The 20,778-nt window shown below is 43.2% G+C and overlaps 2 long non-coding RNA genes across 3 annotated transcripts in view; one reads left to right on the plus strand and one right to left on the minus strand.

Moving 5' to 3' along the window:
• LOC102079163 (uncharacterized) overlaps positions 1-20,778 on the plus strand; it is a 46,830-nt gene that overhangs the window by 23,884 nt on the left and 2,168 nt on the right. The gene's annotated exons all lie outside the window — the stretch shown is intronic.
• LOC102078897 (uncharacterized) lies at positions 12,543-20,229 on the minus strand. 2 transcript variants are annotated; one of them, XR_269713.4, is made up of 4 exons: positions 20,004-20,229; positions 15,734-15,905; positions 15,530-15,655; positions 12,543-14,640 (listed from the first exon to the last, which is right to left on the minus strand). It is a non-coding gene; the product is annotated as an uncharacterized LOC102078897 (long non-coding RNA). The 2 variants fall into 2 exon arrangements; XR_003213617.1 differs by having other exon boundaries at positions 15,530-15,905.

Raw genomic sequence — 20,778 nt, forward strand, 5'->3', positions numbered from 1 at the left:
AAAGATGATGTTCGCGTCTTTTGCCAAACCTTCCTGATAGAAGAAAAGTACACATTCATGTTCATGTCAAAGGCCTTCTTTGTACTTCATTGGGCTCCAGCCCTGGCAGTATGATCTCTGTGCATGAGTGAGTGTGACGTCAAACTGAATTTGATTTGATTTGCATTTAATGAAAAGGCTAACCTTGGATCAGTCTTTTACTGATTTCATTTTATTAGCATCATATCTGCAGTTTGACCTCATGACAACGAGCACTTCCAGTAACTGATGCTGGAGGAGTAAATCTTAATTTGGGGTGATTTTCTGCCTTTAACAGCTCGCGTTGGTGAGACGGCTCAGTGAGCCGGTGACAGAGCAAGCAGAAAGACCAGCAAAGAGGTTTGACCAGGCGTGACCGCCGCCCCGCCTGGGACAAATTCCTGACAGAGTTATCATGACCGCTGGACGAGGACGGCGAGGCTTTCATCTCAGAGGTCAGATTTACTACTGAAACCGCTGAGCTGAGGCAGAGCTGAACCCTGAACACTAAGTGGAACAAAGAAAAACACTGAACGCTGTGATCTAACTCACAACATCGACATTCCCGCTCCTACTTTTTACTCCATCTTTCAAGCTGAAGTCTGAATCCGGGCTTCAGGTTGTTCCCATCTCTCTGGGTTGGTTCTTGAAAATTTAAGAAAAGATTTTGTAAACCTTCCGAGGCTTCAGATGAGCCAAAGGACAAACTCAGGAATGTCAGCATCAGCGTGTCCTCTCCTCTGTCTGTCATGCCGTCACTGCACCACAGGGGTCCCTAATCCAGGAAGAGTTAAACCTCTCCTCCATTCAGGCAGCACAGAGACGAACAGACCCAATTACACAAAGGAAGAGACGGACAGAGAAAGAAAACAGAGAGGAAGCTGATGGACGTGAGAAAAGAGTCAAAAGGTCAAACTTAATGCAATGCAGTGCTCAGAAAACGACCAAAAAAAAAAGCGGGTAGATGAAGTTAAACTGACAGAAAGACAGGAAAAGGAGGAATAAAAGGACAGGTGGCAGAGGTCAGGCTGAACGCCTTGCACTGGAGAGTAACTAAACTAAAGAGCAAAGTGGGAAAAGTAGGAGATTACTGGGGGGAACGGCGTTGGCCACAAGCCAGAGAGACCATTAGCAAAGTTGGTCCGGTCAGTGTAGCGTAGCACCGACGTGCATTTAAAAACTCTGCTTCCATCTCACATTTCACACGCTCTGCAATCCTGCTTTCAACCTCTGCTGCGGCGATGTTGGCGCACCTCGTTTTCAGGTCATAGAAGAAGAAAAACCTGAACTGGGAGGTGAAATAATCCATGTGGGTAGCACCGGAAAAGTCAGACCTGCAATGCTTCGATTCACTTACACAATATTATATTATTAAAGAGCTGATGTGTTGATTAACTGGCTGTCACACAACCATGTATCACCGTCTTTCCACATGAGGCTTTGCCTGAGTCACAAGCATAGAAAGCCTCTTTTTATGGTGGTGCACTGACTTCAGAGGCGACACGAGTGTTTGTGATCTGTTGGCTTTATCACAAAAACCACAAAATCAAAAAACAGAATCAATCATGCTGCCAGGAACAGAGCAGACCCTGAATATGTCTTTACACTCTGCACTTCCCAAAACTCCACCGTAAACCACCACCCTAAGTTTTCTCCCACCAGCATGTAAAAGTCCACCTGGAACACCGGCGTGCTTCTTTGGGAACAGCGTGTTTTAGAGGAAGCCTCGCTCAGTTAAACAGGACCGAGCCAAACCGGTTAAAGAGCCTTAAAGAAGCTTTATGGGTCAAAATGCTCCACATGTCTTCAGTGGGTGAGCAGACCTAAACTACAGAGCTCGCTGTCAGAGTGACGTTTGGCACCGTCTTGCTGAAATAAGCTGGATGTTCTCAGAGAAACCCAATGATCCATGTAGAAATGTGCTTTGGCTTTTCTTGCAAAAATGATCTTTTCTTGCTAAAGCGAGCGACAACAGACGTCATCTCCATGCAGGACGAAGGTTTTGGTGTTTGACGTGTTTGTTTTTACATCCGCTGCTTTATAAATCATTTATTATGATTTACGGTGCAGATGCTCAAACGTCTACGACCTGCTGCTTACAAATGCTACAACTATTATTACTGCTGTGCTGGGTGAGAATAAAAGCACAGTCCTCCTCTGAGGTCATCGATACTGATTTAATTGGTCATTTTTAAAAACATCTTGTGTTGCAAATTTCCTGGAAACAAAATGTTCCGACTAAAAGAATAACAGTAACCATCTGAGGTGGCAGAACGGGCCACGCCCACCACGCTGAAATGTTTGCTCCATGTTCATGTGGTGCTGATGGAGGGAGTAACGGGGTGAAGGAGGTCACCGTCACTCCCTCCCCGGCTCCTACAACAACAGGCCACCGAGTGGCCGTTGGGATGCCCGCTGACGCCCGCGGACGAGGAGCGACACCGCCGCGATTATTGTCAAAGCCGATGACCTGTTTGCTTAACCTCTTCACCCAACCCCCGAGGAGAGGTCGAGGTAGCCAGCCAGCAGGACCCCCTTTCTCCTCCTCCTCCTCTTCTTCTCCTTGTTCTTCTTGTCCATGTCCTCTCCCGCTGCTCCCCTCCCGCTCTCATACAGACCCACAAAGACCTCCTCTCGCTTCCCACGCCGTGTCGTTACCTCAATTACATCACATGTCATCAAGCACGCCAGGGATTTGGCCTGCTCGGGTTTTCCCTTGTGCCAAGTATATGGTTGGCTGTGGAGGAAATGCCTGTGAGATCCTAATCTCCACTTTCTTCTCTGCCAAGGTTTAAACGGGAAGTTTGTCTGGTGAAAGCGTTTCAGCAGAGTCGATCGTGCAGTTTCAGTTTCCTTTGTGCTGTCACAGTCACTGACATGTAAACTCTGCTGCCTGCGTCACACTGCAGAGTCAACGATGTCTGTAAGTCCGTATCAGTGCTCAGTCGTCATTCTTTAACCCCGTTTTCAGAAACATGAAGCAGATTCCTTTGCTGTACTTTGGAGTTTGAAGAAGGCAGCTGCTCATTTCCACATCCAGAGCAGCTTTGCATGATTCACAGTTCAAAATAAGCCATATTTATCTGATACTTTGCCTTGGTGAATCCCCTCAGTGTCACGCTCCTGGATTTTTTGACCCAGAGTTTTTGGACTTTCCATTTTTGCTTATTTAGATATTTTGATTCTTGGTTTGCTCACCGTTAATATTTTCATCATGTAGTCTCCTTTTATCGTGTATTTAGACTTTAGTCCGTTCTTAGATCCTGGTTGAGTTTAGTTCCTCCCTCGGTGTTTCATCCTCATCTTATTCCTCCTGCATGAGGTTCATTTGTGTGTTTGCGTTTCGCCGTTTAGTTATCACTTCTCACTCCCTGCTTTATTTTGATAGTTAGTAGTGCCTTACTTTTAGTTTCCTTCCCGTTGTCTTCAGCTGTCTCCACTTCCCTGAGCAGCCTCATTAAACTCCTGCCTTTTTAAAATCCCACCTGTTTTCTGTGTCTACATTTTGGATCCACAACATCATGAGCTAATGCTAGGTATGTTAGCTAACAAGCTGCATCTATAAACTGTGTAAGAGCGTTAAACCGACAGAATTAGTGCCGAGTAACATTCAAATAAAATCCCCATATTTCACTCAGGAAACTGGGCTCAGAATCTCGGATGGCCTGTTAGTGCAGTGACGTCACTGCAGCCATATTTTTGGTCAGATGATGTCATTAAAATGCTCCAGAAGGCCCCGACATGTTTATTTCTGCTAACATGCGACTTTGTGGGGACTGAGTCACTGCAGGAGCCTCCAGTGGACGTCAGAGGAACTGCATGTTTTGGCACTTCAACAGTAGTTTAACATAATTACCAGATAAACTTCAGGGTATGAAGCTGTTTGAATAATGTGTCATATCAGGACATTATTTATGTGCTTCTGGTCCAAGAGTGTGACGTTCACTCAGATATCAGACTTAATCAGTCGCTGCGCTCCCCGGTGCTGCTGGGGTTTATGCTAAGCTAGGCTAAACAAATGTTTCCAATCCTGTTTCCATTGGAGGATTTAGTTGGTGGGGAAAAAAAGTTATTTGTGACCAAATCTGCCCCTGAGCTCATCTTAAGAAAAAAAAAGATTCTAGGTGTTTACACAGGCCAACTTCCTGTTTCTGCCGCACGCCACCAGCACAAAACATCACGCCGTCCTCCATAAACGAACAAAAATCCGACTCATCCCCTCGAGTCGTGCAGTGTTAATGCAGCTGTTGGCTGTGGACTCTGTGGCCAAACGCAGCTCTTAATGTTGGTACACAGGATTAAGCTGGGCAGTAAAGCCTCCTGTTATCAGGCAGCATTATCCCTCAGGAGGCTCTAACCTGGCTGACCTGTGAGCCTGTGTGCTGGAGTCCGGCCAGTCTGCAGGTTAATGAGTAAACAGAAAATACGACGTTCCCTCAGAGCTGCGCTAATGCGGCGAGCTTCTGAGCGATAGGTCCGGTTATGCCGACTCGCCGTAAACAAAGGGATATTTTTACTGTCGGTGTTTCCAGGCGTGCGACCCCTGAAGGCCCGCTGACGCTAAAAGCAAAAGTCTGAGAGTTTTTTATAAGAAGTTTGGTCTGAGCTTCATCTGCGTGGTCTTTATAATCAAACACACTTTACTGAGCACACAGAGCTGGGTCATACCTCCAGCTTTACCTGCTCGTGATGCTAATGCGTGTCGGGCTCCAGTTTGCTGATGATGCTGTGATTGTTGGTTTCTTCACCTCAACATGAGAGAAAACAGAACGTCTGTTAGTCCGATTTTAACTTAGTTTAAAAGCAACATGCAGGTTGGTGACCTCAGTTAATTAATGCGCAGGAAAGTTAACAATATCCTGATTTTCCAGAAAACAAATGTATTAAAAGAATGTTTAGTTGTTTTTATAACATATCAGAGTGCTAGAAGGCAAAGTCTGTGTCAGCAATAAGAAATATGAAGAGAAATCAGCACACACGTGATGAACTACAGCCTTCAGTGAGCCACAAACAGACCAGGATCAGGACTGACCAGTCCGAGGATCCCCGTCACGGCACTGCAGCTGTGATCCAGTGTTTTCTGTGTGTTTAATTATTCCTTGATTATTGTTATTCATGGTTTCGTGATTGTTTTCTGTTCATGTTATATTTGTTGTTTTTAGCTTCTAGTTTCGGTCCCTGTGTTTCATGTCAGTCATGTCTCAGCGTCCGTGTCTCTGTGCATGCGTCATGTTTTACTTTGACAGTCTCACGTCCTGTTATGTCTGATTACTCCCAGCTGTGTTTCCACCTGTTCCTCTCGTTATCCTGCCGGTGTGTTTGAGTCCTCAGTCTTCCCGTTTGTTGCTGCGTCCTCCACGTTGCTGTGTGTAGGTCCATGTTCTCCAGTCCTGTCAAGTCTAGTCCAGTCACTACTGACCAGTCACGTTTTGTTTGTTTCTTTAGTATTCATGTATTTATGTTTTTAGTTTGTTTTTCCAGCAATAGAGCTGCCGCCTTTAGTGAAGCATTCTGTCTATTAGAAATGAACCTGCAAGTTAATTTACCTGTGAGGAGAGAACAGTGAAGGGTGGAGGGATGTTTATCTCACTTTGTGACTAAAGACATCCAAGAATAGACATTTAGTGAAATTATATTTAGATGTTTATTTATTTATATTTTTATATCAGTGAAATAATGAACAATAACTAGACATAGAGGCCAAACTTTGCACCTCTCTGGAAAATAAAACGTAATAATCACAAAGGTTCTTCAGTTTGGACACGCCCACTCATCTGTAGAGTAGAAGATGGTCAACAATTTAATCAACCAACCAGCAGTTTCATATTTTTCTTGTTTAGAGACATATTTCAGTATCTGCTTTTCCTCTTGTTTACCTCCGTGTCTGTTTTCCCTCTTTATCGTGCGTCCACCATATTCTCAGTTTTCCCTTGTAGTCCACATCTTTGCACAGATATTCTTCGAGCTTTGAGTTTCAGGCCCGGACGTGCTCTCGCTCGTGTCACTACAGCTCGTGGAGTTCATGGCGAGTGTCAGCAGACAGGACGGCGTCCTTCATGCAAACGATCACAGGAAGTCACCTGTGTGACTGACGCTGTAACTACGCTTCTATAGTTATTGTTTGGAAATGAGCGCCATCGAGGGAGGACGGCCTCAATCCTAAACCAGCCTATCAGCACGCTTAAGCACAATGCTGATGTTTTAATTTGCATCCTTTTAATGGTAAATGGTAAATGGCCTGTATTTATATAGCGCCTTTATGGTCCCTAAGGACCACAAAGCGCTCTACATATCCAGTCATTCACCCATTCACACACACATTCACACGTTGTAGCCACAGCCACCCTGGGGCGCACTGACAGAGGCGAGGCTGCCGGACACTGGCGCCACCGGGCCCTCTGACCACCACCAGTAGGCAACGGGTGAAGTGTCTTGCCCAAGGACACAACGACCGAGACTGCCCGAGCCGGGGCTCGAACCGGCAACCTTCCGATTACAAGGCGAACTCCCAACTCTTGAGCCACGATCGCCCAGTTTTAAGGAAAACTGGAGGACAGAAGGGCTGTTTCATTTAAAATCAGACGTAACAAATACAAAGTGAGCTTCCTCCAGTTCACTGAGGAACAGCTTCCCGGCACTCCGAGCTGATCTCATGGACAGCTTCAGTATCGGGAAGTCGGACAGCTCGACTCTGTCGACAGTAATCGCTGTGAAAGCCCAGCTGAGGTGCTGCTCATGACCCAAAGACAGCTGTTCAAGCAACAAATCCCAGACACATAATGAACAGAGCGACTCTGGAGTTATTTCCTTCTTATCATTGTGCAAATCTCAAAATGCTACAGGAAGTGTCCGATTTGGGTTTTTGCTGCTAAAGGAGTTTTCCATCATCTTCATCCATCTGATTTAAAAAGGAGAAAAATGGAATTCTTATTGTGAAATTTTGGGCGTTTTCCATCATGACTAAAAATGTGCCTTAAACAGGTGGATGGGAGCACATGTGCTGTCACACGTGCTTCCCTTTTTGGACCGATGCCACAGGTATTTGTGTATTTCCCCTCTGTTTCCTTCCCTCGTCCATTAAGCCTAAACTCTATATCTACTGTGAGGCTTATTAAAGACCTTTATCCCTCAGCAGTGCCTAACATTAGTGACCTGTAAGCCTTTGTCTTGGCACAGGTCAGGAGCAAATGTATAGCAAGCTAGTGGCGCTCAGTAAAGATGGTGGTTGGGGTTGGGTGGAGGGGATTTGCTGTTTCCATGACAGCAAACGGCTTAGGGTTAGCTTCGATCCTTCAAAGACTTTTAATCATCGCTTACACCTGGAAACACCTTCGACATGATTCTGTTTTATGCATCTTATTGTTGGTGGGTTTGTAAACAGCCTGCAGCCTTTGCTGTATTCTGGGTCCTCCTCTCTCTGATTTAGGACCACATTTCCCATCAGCCCTGTTGCTTAGTGTTCCTCCACCATCTGCCCCGTGATGCTGTGTGCCAGCTGCATCCTGTTCACTAACGGTCGGTGTGCTGTGGATGTTTCCTCCATCTGCACCACATAACTGAAGGGAACCGCTCCACTTAAAGTCAAACCATGCAGATCTGAGATATTTACAAATCTTCTTTTATCTTTTTCATCTTCGTTTTTATCACCACATTTTTTGAAGATGAAGACTTTCGTGGCTAAGAGACAGGAACCTGAAGTAGATGTAAGCTGATGCTCAGCTGTGAATATTGTTGGACAACACATTTATCACCAGATCAGTTATGAAACCTGCCACAGTCACGTTTTCCAATCTGTGTTGCTACTAACAAAAATCATAAAGTCGAACTTTGCCTGGTACAAAGCTGGAAGTCCCTAACCCTGCAGTTCCTCTGATGTCCAGCAGAGGCAGCAGTGAGTCCGTCCCCATAGACTCCCATGTTAAAACACTGTCTGGTCTCTGTCCATGACTTCCTCCTTCAAAAGATCTTCATGGAGGAGGAAGATGCCGTTTGCGGTGCGTTTGGGGCATTTATGACGCAGGCTTTGCTTCCTGCAGTAGAGGCAGCAGCCTTGAAATGGCTCTGGGTTGTTTTTCGGGCAGTTATTTTGTAGAATTAAGTTCATTTTGATTTGATTTCAGTGTTTTTATAAAACATGCATGTATAGAATGAGCAGTCGAGCTGGATAAAAATCTATCAAACATTCACAGAATTTGCCCCATAATAAACTTTTCATAACTTGTACTTCACATAATTCATAATTCTTCTACAGAGGAGACAAATGACGTTTGTGGACCTGAGTCAGCAGATTAGAGATCCGACATGAGGTTTATGCAAACTAACCTAAATGATGACCTCTCGTTTGACCTTTGATGCTGTTGCAGTTTCAGGGTGTTTCAGTCAGGAGGTAGCCCCGCCCTAAATCAGCCCTAAATTTACTGTCCGTGTTGACTCTAATGTGATCATATTTTACAAAGTGAACTTCACGTTGTGTTTCGTCTTCACAAGTTTATCGTCTCGCTCTCTGAAACTAGAGAGCGAGACGATAAACTCGTCAGGAAACTGTTTTAATAAGATGAGAAGTATGCTCATTTTCTCCTCGACTTCTATACACTCGGATATGCTCTGGAGTCGCCCCCTGCTGGGCATTAAAAGAACGCAGTCTTCCTTCTTCAGACCTGGAAGCTCAGCCTGTTTTTTAGTTTAAGGGATAACTCCTTCATCCGTGGGGGCAAATCCTCGCTGCAGGGTCAACATCTGGTGGGAAGAATGAAGCCAGAAGAGTGGAAGCTGTCAGAGCCGCAGATTAAGGCTGGAATATCGGAGTGACATCCATCATATGGGTGTCTGCACACTTTTAGGGAAGATTACGTTGGCGTGAGGCTGGATGGGACCGATCAGTCCTCTGGGGTGGGCTGATTACAGTCACAGATTGGTGTCATGGCTGCAGGCAGCAAACGGCCTCATGTTTGCACACACTGCTTTCACTGAGCCGAGTCCTGCTGGATAACAGGTTGCTGTATTTGGGTTTTTTTCCTCCCCTCTTTAAACTCGTCTCAAACTGTAAAGTGCAGCCCGGGGCGTCCTCTCAGATTACGCTGAGCTGAGGAGAAGAAATGGGATGTGAGCAAACGGCCGCTGGTCAGCTCGTTTTTTTTCTGCCTAATTATCCTCTAATTCTCAGCAACGTCTTCGCAGTTTGGGCACGCGGCGGATGTTGTTTTCATCCACAGTGTCACTAAAATGAGCCTCGGCGACACGATGCCCGACACCACCGGGAGCCAAGAGCCACACGCCTCCTACAAAATAAAAGTCCCAACACGTGTCCGTTCATGTGCTGCTTCAGAGCATTTTGGTGAAATGACTTTTACTTTCAGTCTGTCAGTTTTCCCAGAGCGAGTGTTACAATTAAAACACGTCTGGACTGCTTTTAATAAAATCCCATGTGTGTTGTATTTTTTAATTTTGCTTTTCATTTATTTATTTTTGTGCATTTTGCTCCTTTATTGTCATTATTCCTCCTTCTTACAAACAACAAAGATTTTTTGCATTTTTAAAGATTAAAAATCGAGAAACTTTGTATAAAAACAGCTAAAAGCGTCTCCGTCTGAACAAATACACCAATAAATGTAAAGTAATAAACATGTGGTAGTGTTTTATTTTATTTAAGGTTAAAATTACTTTTAAAAGAAGATTATTAGCATACCACAGCATGCTTTTGTTTCTTTTGTTTAAGTAAATAATATAAATGCTGCTTCCATCACTTGTTTATGTACTCACACTTTCTGATGGTTAATCTATAATTTAATAAACTTTAGAAATGTTTTTAGCAGCAAAGTTCAGATTCATCATGATCAATGTTCTGTTTTAGCATCATAACTACAGCCTGATTACAGCTGCACACACACACACACACACACACACACACACTAACTGTTGTCATTGTAATCTGATTACTGATCAGTGTGGTCAGTTTTGGTGCTTGTGGATGTGATCGTAGCTAAGCTCACCTCTGTCTGCCCGCCTGCTCACAGCTTCATAAACTCTCTGAAAACTGTTTTCATAAAGTTCACATCCATGAGCTCAAAACTTTATTAGTTCGGATTTATTTTTCTGGTTAACAGAAGAAAAAAAAAACACATTAAAGTTTAACTGTGTTTTATTCCAGACAAAGTCTCATGGAAGCTATAATATCTGTTTAATGTTCATCATTATTATTTATTATCTGAAACAAAAACGTGTTTTCTGATTTGTCACTTTAAAGAATTTATTTCTTTGCACAATTATGCAAATACACAAACATACAATTTCAAACAGGAGAAACTTCAAAACTTATTTAAAAACGTATAAAAAGCTCTTCAGACAAACTTTAATTAATTCTAATGTAATTTAAACTTAATTAAAAAGTATTATTCCATCAGCTAATAAGTTTTAGCTGCTTAATCATATTCATAATCGCATATGCATAATTGTCCTTCGGACAGTTTATTATTCTAAAGTGAAAATCATGAATAATTGGCTGATTTCAGTGCTGCTCACTGCAGGAAAACCATCAAAGTTTCCACTTTGGTAACTTGACTGTGACTCTTTGCTGCTTCTTTTTTATTTTACGAAAAAAATCAAATCAAAATCATTTTTTTTTAAATTTAAAAACACGTTTTTTCCGGTAATAACTAAATAATACTAAATCATTTAAAAAAATATCTGTGCCGTCCGTGTTTTTGCGTTTCTGTCTCCTCACTCTGACGGACGAAGTTACGGTTTCCTTTTTTAAAAAGTCTCAAACTTGAACCTTTATTTCTCTTCCAGACGTTTAACAAACAGCCTGATCTCCGTGTCGAGGCTCCAGGTTTGTTTTCCTGCTTCCAAACTGAGACTTCAGCCTCGGCAGCTGCTTCTCGCACTCTTAAAGGAAACATAGATTTCTTTATTTTCTTGTTGTTCGGAGGAGAAAAAAAAGTTGAAACACGTTTCATTTTTATTCCGAAGACAAAGAAGCCGCTCGAGACTCAAACGGAAAAAATAAAACCCTCAGAAAATTCTGAATTAAAGAAAAAAAAAAAGGGTACTATTCTGTAAAAAGTAATAAAATGATTTTTATGAAAACCAGGAAATAAAGAAAAAGAAAGTAAAGAGTCAGCTGGGATCAAAGAAAAAAGAAAAAAAATTCTCAAACCGAGAACAGCGCAAAACGATCAAACGCTCTGCGCGTTTTCCGCAGACCTGCGAGGCTTTTATTATTAATGTTATTGCTTATTTGTTTCTTTTTGTTAGGCTGATTAATAAAAGACCAAAGTACAGATTTGTGCTGTTCACAGCTGAAGAACAGCTCTCCTGTCATCCTGTCATCACACCGAGACGCCGCTGCTGACACAGGAAAGTATTATTATTACATTATTATATGTTGTGTCAGGATAACATTAAAAACTCTGCAAAAACAAACCAGTCTGTAACTTGCATTAATATTCATATTGTAAAAGAAAAAGTAAAGGACTTGTTCCTGGCTTCCTGTTTCACCAAAATAAACAAAAAAAATCTTATTTTTATTTTTAAGATAACTTTAAAGAATCCATCAGTGATTTTTCATTTTACATAAATGACTAAAAATATGTGAATATAAAGTCCAATAATTGTTTTTACTTTAATTTAATTAAAAGTCAAGTTTATTTCTAAAGCACATTTTAGAATTATTTAAAAAAAAATCAGCCAAAAACCACAAAAAATTAAATTCTAATCAGAAACAAACACACAGAATGACACATTAAACTAAATTAAATTAAAATAGATCTGCACCACTTTTATAGGTTTTAGCTGCTAATTTGAATTCATATAAAATTATCATTTTTAAAGTGAACGCAGGCTGGATGGATGCTTTCCGTTCATTTCACGAGCTCATTAATAATCGATGATACGTTAGTGTTACGTTATGAATGCACAGTGACCCAGTTAGACCACTGGTTTAAAACCAGTATTTAGTAAATGTATCAAAGTGGTTTTTAATGTAGCTGTGCTTATTTTAAGGTTTGCAAACCCTGAAATGCCAATAAATGTGTTTGTGTGTAAAACACAGATTGTGTGTTCATGTGGGAACAGTCATGGCTGATGAATATTTCAGGTAAAAAAACTGCATTAGTGTTTATTCTGCGTCACGTCCTCGGATGTAAAATCAGGATGTGCGTGTTTCCATGTATGGAAGCCTGTGCGTGCCAACATCCCATCACACAGTTTGAAGTGAACCTGATGGATATAAAATGAAATTTTTAAAGTTCGACGTCTTCACGAGCTTCTCCTCAAACATTTACAGGAAGTCGTGTTTACTGCCGCAGCGCCTAACCCCTGGCTGTGACCTTTGACCTCTCAGACGGCGCCACCCCTCAGCGGCAGGGGGAAGTGTCCTTTCGGAGCGAAACATCTCGCCGTTGCCGCGACATTATTAACCACAAGCCAAGCTTGTGGTTAATAAGCCGATCAGCTGATCAGAGCTGCGGCGGCGGCGGACGGCGCCCAGCTGCTCGAGCCGCTTCGACCTCTGAGGTGATTAGTGGTCACGCAACGGGCCTGAATGCAAATACTTAGAAGAAGAAGAAAAAGGGGACGAAGAAGAGGAGGAGGACGAGTGAAGGAAGGGTCGGTGGTTTCCAGAGGATCTCATTGGTCTACATGCTGGTTTCCAGTGAGCTCTTATTGGCTGCAGAAAGTTCCCATGAACACTCGGGGCTCTACGGGGGTGGAGGCAGAGGAGGGCGCAGAGGAAGGTCAAGCTGGCCACGCCCTCTTCCAGCACAGAGGCCTTTAGTTGATCCTGGTTTACCCACCTGCCTCACCTCCTCCTCTCACTCCTCTATCCTCGTGTTCTCGCCTCCTTTTTCCTCCTCCTCCTTCTCTCCTACAGCTCTGCTTCGCCCTCCCATCACTTCCTGTTCCTTTCCCTTTTCTCCCCAAATCAATAACAACAGCAATAAATAATAACTTTATTTATACAAGTGTGCTTTGACAGACGTGGAAACACTGAACCGGGATGTTCATAAAAGCCACAAAGTTACAAAAACAGTACAAATAACATGTGAAAAACAACAGAAATGATAAAAACATGATTATAAAGGACAATAAAAGCCGATGAAGACGAAGCAGGATGAAGGAGTGAGGAAGCTCTCGGCTCAGGGTCATGTGATCTGTAGCTCGAGGTCAGAGTCAGACATGTTTGTTTGTGCAGAAATAAAAATACAGAAATAAAAATGTAGGAAGTGAATCATGTCATCTGTTACCGCTAATCAGTGAAAACACGTCCAAAGATGACCCGTCAGGTTCTGCAGGTTAAACACGCCGCTGATCTCAAACATCCCAGTGAGACGCTTTGTTGTGGGAATAAATACGGTTAAAATAAAGACGTCACATTTCAGCTGTCGTGGACGAGTGAGTTGGAGGTGTTCGGGGTGGATGGTGGCCCTGCAAAGCCCCAGAGGTCGAGGTTCAGGTCTGGACACCTGCCGCTCCTTCACGAACAAAAGCGTCGGTGTTTAGGTCGAGGAAGGTGGTGCTTTTACTTCAATCACTTACTTAAATGAATAAAACCTCAAAGCTTCCTCTGGGGTGCGCGCTCTCTGCAGCTGTGAAACATCCCCGCTGTGGGTTTTTTTATTTCCTCGTACTCGTTTCTTTCTCACAGGAACTTTTGATGGTTCTTGTTACTGCTGGATGTCGGCACCGCCTGTCGCCTCGCTGGGATTTGGATGACGATCACAGCTGTCTCTAATTTTTTTTACTAATGTTTTTGATGCTTTCCTGCGCTCACATGTTCAAACAGCTGACGGACTTACAGGTGGGCCAATCACGGTGCACCCACGTTCCCTAAAAACACATTTCTATAAAGACATCCGTTCACTGAGCAGAGGTTTGTAGCTGACTGATATTCCCGCCTCAGGTTGAGCATCTGTCCTCTGATATATTTACCTCGTTAATCCTCCACATCCTTTAGTTTTTATCAGAATCTTTATTTTGAAAAAACACAACGAAATCATACACAGTCCCGTTCAGTGCAAAGGAACTATCGATCTTATTAAAGTACAAATAAATGATATACACACAATGTTTACAGTGTTAGAAGTTGTTACCTGTGTCCTTGGCTTGCAGTTACTGCTCTCCATAATAAATATCATTTCCATTTATTTATTGGAGAAAACATCTTAGAACAGTTTCATGCCATGTTTCGACCACATTTCCCACGATGCATTTCTTTCAGAAACACGTCAATAATCATCGAGCCTGAGGAGGCCGACGGGCACTGAGGGCGAGCTCGTGACTTCACCCCCCCCCTTCATTCATTAGTCTCAGTTTCACCTTTCCTTCGTTAGCCTGCTCCTGTCCTCCAAATGCCAGCTCCATGAACCTTCTACTCCCCCCGCGAGTCTTTGCAGTCTTCATCTCATCTGCTGTTTCCTCCCTCCTGCTGTTATCGTGTCTCTTCATCCTCCCCCTCCAACCAACTAACCAACCATCCTCCCGCTCTACCATCCTCCACCTCCTCTCTTTGCACACTCCATCGGCCGTGTCCTGCTTTCGTCCCCTCTGCTCCGTCTCCTCTGTGATGCCTGCCCTACAAACACACCATGTTCTCCTGCTTCATCCACCTTCTGATGTCGGTTTCTGTGTGTAAAAGTGGAACAAAACCTTTTTATTATTACAAATTAGCCCGGTGTTTATGGCCATGATTCAATTATTTAACAATGAATCATTATAATAAAACTTGAACATGTGAAGAGGGGAGCTGCCGCACAGGAAGGAAAGAGGAAGACCTCAGATGATGGAGGCAGATGACCTGCCAGTGAAAAATCCACAATTTCAATCACATTTTTGAATAAATGAAATGTTCAATTTGAGAAGCTAGAAGCAGAGAATCTTTGGAGTCTCTGCTTAATAACGTCCATTCACGACTTTACACCCAGCCAAAAACCCAAATCTGTTGGTCGAATACAGTTTCCACGTCCCGCTGCCTCCTCTGTGGAGAGCTTCTCCTTCATCACCTTCACCATCCTTCAGCAGCTGTGAAACCGACCGCCATGTTACCAGCAGACCTTTCTCAGAAAGTTCCCAATAATCTGGAACAAACGGGATGAAATCGTTCCAGGATTTGTTCGGACGTTTAGCGCTGGTAGAGTTTTGGTGTGCCAGCATGATCTCACTGTAGGTGACGCATGAGGGAGTCCTCCTGATGTGACGACAGGTTCAGTGAAACCGCTGCATGTCCTCTGTTGGAGCCGCTCGGCTGTGGAAACGTCCACATGTCGGCCCGTCTGTCCCGGCAGTCTGATTAGTTACATGTTACAGGAAGGTGAATTATTACTAAAGGATTATAAAAGGATGAGGAGCCAGAAACAAGCACGTTACGATGCACGCGAGTGTAAAACCTGCTCGACAGCAGGAAATACAAATCAGCTGTTTCAGTGATCCAGGAGGACTGTCTCCTGCTTAGTTCATGGTTTTACCGTCTTGTTCATGTTTCGTGTTTTTGTGGGTTTCACCTTTTTGATTTTACCTGCCTGCCTCAGCATCCTGCAGCTGGGTCCTCTACACGACCTCTGACCTCCACGTAACACGTCAGGTTCTGCCACAGACGTCTCCTGATGCTTTCAGTCAGACAGCAGCAGCTGATTCCACTTTGCTTCCATGTGGAGATTAAAGAGTTAAAGAAAGAAGGAGAAGAGCTTTCGGTTGGACTTTGGAAGGAAAAGATGGAAACCTGGATGATGCTGATGGTTCAGAAACACTTTGGCGACGGTGTCCGAGCAAGCCGAGGTGACCTGAGGTGAAACTAACAGTGGCGGGGCTGGGCGGTGCAGAGGGATGAGAGGATCTATCAGACGGTGGTGTAGCGAACATTTACTGTGGGTCTGCTGCTTTCATGGGATTTGCTGAGAGTGAGACAAATACACAATATCAGCAGACATCAGAATCAGCCTTTAAAACTCAACATGTTTAATCTGATTTCACAGATTTGCAGACGAGAAACAAAAACCCGCCCCCCACGCTCGCTGCTACCCGAAACCTCGGACAGTTTCAGACCCAAACGTGAAAAAAGCCTCTCAGATCTGCGGCGTGTTTCTGAGGAAGCGTTACCTGCGCCTGTCTCTCGGCCTGTCCGTCTAACTCTTGGGCAGTTTGTCCGTCTGACTGCCTGCCTGTTTAAATCTCGCCGTCCGATCGCTGCACACACCTGTCTGTCTCTCTGTCTCTTTGACTGACCGGCCGTCTGCCCGGCTTGACGCTTTCTTCTCGTTTCTGTCTCTTCGCTCTTCCCTCCCTGCCTGTCTGAGCCCCGCCGGCCCGTCCGTCTGTCTGTCGGCGGACAGTTAAAATCCGGCCTCGCCTTCCCTTCTGAACTCTTCGGCTTTTCGGGCGTAAAAATCAGAGAAAGTCGTCTGAACTTTTGCTCTCGACTCGTCTGAAACTGTCCAGCGTTCTCGCAGTTTTCTCTCATCCTGAGTGGAGCTGTGAAGATTTCTATTTGTCTGTTTGAGGTGTTTTCTGAGTGAAACTCTGACCTTTGACCTCCTGCTCGTAAAGCTGGAGCCCTGCAGCTTTTTGTGCTTTCCTTTCAGAGGAGGGTGTCGGGGGAGGAAACGGAGATTAAACCCGGACAAACGAAGGTGGTTTTAAAGAAACAACAGAGTTAATCGGCAGAGGATGAATCCTTTCCTCCCACTTTTAGCTACTCGGTGAGGTACCAGCTATAATCCGAGCTGGTTGAGGCGACATCCATCACTTTTCACCTCCTCTCTGATTTCGACTCCCTGCTGCCTTCCTCTGTTGGATGGAGGAAGTGGGTTAAAAATGGCTGACGTCTCAGGAGAGGGTCAGCTGGAGGGAAGGCGGCTGACTTTAACTGTACGTCTGGAAAACCTGCAGACATTTGCGTGAAAGCAGACGGTCATAAGACGGGAAGGAAGGAACGATGGATGGAGGGCCAGGAACGTGCAGCAAACACGCGGTCGAGATGAAGCACGCATAGGTAATAGAGTGTGAAGCCACGAGGTGAGGATGAAGAGCGGGTCAGGATCGCCCCCTTCCTCCCCCTCCTGTGTTTTCTTGTTTCATAGTAGGAAAGGAAAGCTGGGGGAGGGGAGGGAGGCCGGGCTGCGGAAAGCGAGTGACGGTTCAGAGGCAGGGAGCAGGGGGCGGAGTCAGAGGGGAAACTGGCACTTGGGTGGACCACTCAGGTGGCGGTGCTCCACGAAAAAAGAGAAAAAACGCCTGAAATCCTGCAGAAGATTGAGATAATTCTAATTAGAAGTGACTCTGCGTGCCAGTGATCCATGCAGACTATTAGTGTTGTCACGAAACGCTGCGGACGCTACTGGGCATGCTCGGTAAGTCGGGCAGCCCCCACATCGACAGGCTGTTTGGCGAAGGGAACGGAAGGTCACATCGCAACAGCGAGCGCTCCCTCAGCACGCTCAGGGTTGCCTAGATTCTGCACGCGATCTTCACCAGGGGGCGGGGTGAGAGCGGCGCTGCGGCCGCCCGGGTCAGAGCTTTTTTTCCCATTTCCTGCGTTGTTTGTTTGAAAATACAGCAGAACAGTTTTGCTGCATTTTGGCTGCCGTGCAAAGTCGATGCCCTTAAAAAAGGCCACCGAGAGTTCAAGGCCATCGGTCGCTGCCAAAACCCGACGACCGCCGCGCGAGCGATTCAACTCCAACAAATGAAAGCTCGAAAGAAAACACGGCTGGCAGAAAAAACCAAACTGACGTGTCGAAGCCGCTCAAACGCGCATTTAACCTTTTTGCTTTAGGAAACGAAGCCCTGTAAACTTTTCATAGTGACACGAAGATTAAAAGTGACGCAGAACGAACAACTTTACGTGTCAAAACAACCAAACGTGATCTCGAAAGACCAAAGTGAAGCCTGAAATCTCCCAGATTAGGAGTTTAATGACCAAATTTAAGGTTCACGGGAGCCTAATCGTGCCATTAGAGCAGGTCTGAGGTGTTAAATTTAGAGATTGGAGGACTCCAGGATGTTTGGTACAATCACAGCTCGTTAAAGCAATTTATGGCCTTTTGTTAATCCTTTAAAAGAAATCAATCAGCTTGCTTTCTCTTTGCTGTTACATCTTCTGATCATAACAAACTATCTTAACTACAAAAACGTGCAAATGATTAAAACCAGAGGAAACATCTGTGTTAGAATACCGAAGACAAAATCTGATGTTTGATGAGCAGAAACCTGCTTCTTCTTTACTGTTTTGCAACAGTAATAGAAATGAGTAGAAATGACACAATATGTGTAAATACTGAGTATCAAAGAACGACCGAGTGGGTATTTTTTCATCATGTTGTGAGCAAGTGAGTCATTTGTCAAAACACAGGAGCAGGAAGTTATTTAAAGCCGCGTCTTAATGGGGTTAAAGCGTGTTGGTGCTGTTTTACATTCGTATGTGTGCGATGGAGGGGGGTTGGTTGGTTGGCTGCTCTACATTCCTCTTGTGTGCTGTAAAGTCTAAAATCCTGCCCGACTGATTCCATCAGCTCTGAATGTTTCTCTGCAGAAGACGAAGAACAGTCACCAGGACGTCTTTGTCTTTATTCAAAATCACATTTAATGCCAAAATTTTATTAGATGTATAAAAAAAATGAGATTCCTTATTATTATTTCCATTTATGCCAGTTTAGTTCCCGTTTCCTTTTTGGTTAAAAAAAGTTACACTTCAAAAATTTTAAACGTAATTAAAAAAAACAAAACAGAAAATTAACTTTCCAGTTTTGCCGTTTTAGGTTCGTTGATGTCTGAAAACGAATGTGTGCAAACCGTCCTTTTGCATTTAAATATTTAAGTACCAACATTTTCCTGAGAGATTAAAATAAATACATTAAAAATACATTTTACTGGCTAACAGCTTAGTTTTACTTTTGCAATAAAAATTACAAAATGTTTCGTAATAATTTCTGCCATATAATACTTTAAATTGTTCCTTTAATAAATGAACACATTTGTAAATTGTGTGTACATAACATTTAAACTTTTAAAGTTTTATGTTGCAGATTAATATTTTTTAACTTCATTACATTTCAGTGTTTTTTTAAAATACCAGCACTGTCCTGTTTCACTAACAGCTATGAAAAAGTCAAACAAATATAAAACATTTCAGTAAAAAATCTTCTGCATTCATACAGTAACCTCCTGATATCTGTGGATAAAGCTGAATACAGGTAAAACAGTTTTTTTTCCACGATGACTGAACGTCTGCAGGTGGAGATGTGCCAGGCTCCGCCCACAAAAACAATAAATAAATAAATAAAAAGGGTAAAAACAATATTTTACATGAATTCTGCAAAGAGAAAAGGTTCAAATTAGCATTTGACAGTTTTTAGGAGTCTGTTTGTTTTAAAATCAGCATTTTCTTAAAGTTGGTTAATTTTTTTATTTTTTTGTTTCACCAAAAACAACTTTTTAAATATTCAAATTTCAAAATGAAAATCAGAATAAAACAAAATAATTTTTGAACCGTTTCATTTCTTTCAGACTTTACCTGAGATTAATGTTTGCACTGTTCCACATGATTTTACCTGCTGCATTCACACAGTGCTGCATTCTGGCTGCTTGGAAATCACCACATCCTGACAGGCAGAATCTTTGGTGTCTAATCAAACAAACCAACACTTCCAGCTCTGTTTAAACCCTGAAACGCGTTTATGATTCAGAATAACTTGTGTTGAAGTCTATTTCCTCCAGCTCTGACTTTTCTTTCCTGATTCTGAAGATATTTTGAGACATGAGATAAAAGACTAAAACCATCTGAAGCTGTTACGTTTTTAAGTTCATGGATTTCTTTACACATACAAAAAGTATCAAATACAAAATTCAGTTTAAAGAAGTTTCTTTCTGCAACAAAATTTCATCGCTTCAGAAATAGCTTCTATGTGTGCAAATTAGACTAAAAACTGTCTCCTCAATACGTCAGCATCTGTTCACCTGAAACAAATCAGAGTGTCATAGCGGTGCTTTCTTACCAGCACGCCTCCTCCTCGTGTCCTCGTGGCGTTTCTCATCCTCGAGGGGGTTTGTCATCTTTTAAAAAGCTGCACACCCATCCGGGTGTTTGCAGCTCTGCACACGTCAGTCATAAACAACAACAACGATGTGACACAACCTGTTAGCGTTAGCTGTTAGCTGTCCGTCTCAGTGCTCGTGTTAGTGACGATGAGCTCGACCTGAGGTGGGTCTGTGCTCACGTGACCTGCTGATGCTGTAAAGGTTGTTTGAGGGTTTTAATCATTCGCTTTAATTTTAAATAAAACCGAGATCATAAACTCTGCTTCTAATTCTGCAAAACTCACTCATGAAAACTGTGGATTATTTTCTTCTTCGAGTGGAAAACCTCACGTGAACGACTACATTATAAAAACTTCAAACCTTTTTGCTTAATTTCACAAAACATCAACATCAGTGTCTGGCTTTCACACAGAAACCCCAAAAACACAACGCTGACATTAATAACTGTAACATCCTTACACACCTGGAAGTCACAGTTTAAAGTGTTGTATTTTTATCAAAAAGGGAAATGAAGCAATAAAATTCAGCCACGAAAATTAAAAACATAAATCGGGGACCTTTGAAATAGTAAAAATAATCAATTTTTTTTTTTACATTATCAGTTCGGACTTGAAATGAGAGTGAGTGCCATCTTTTGGTTTCAGAGGAGAGTTTATGGGCTAAATTCAGGATTTTGAAAACTCTTAATAATAATGGATTGGATTTCATATAGCGCTTTTCAAGGCACCCAAA

Source organism: Oreochromis niloticus, linkage group LG13, assembly GCF_001858045.2.
Source record: "Oreochromis niloticus isolate F11D_XX linkage group LG13, O_niloticus_UMD_NMBU, whole genome shotgun sequence".
Classification (NCBI taxonomy): domain Eukaryota; kingdom Metazoa; phylum Chordata; class Actinopteri; order Cichliformes; family Cichlidae; genus Oreochromis; species Oreochromis niloticus.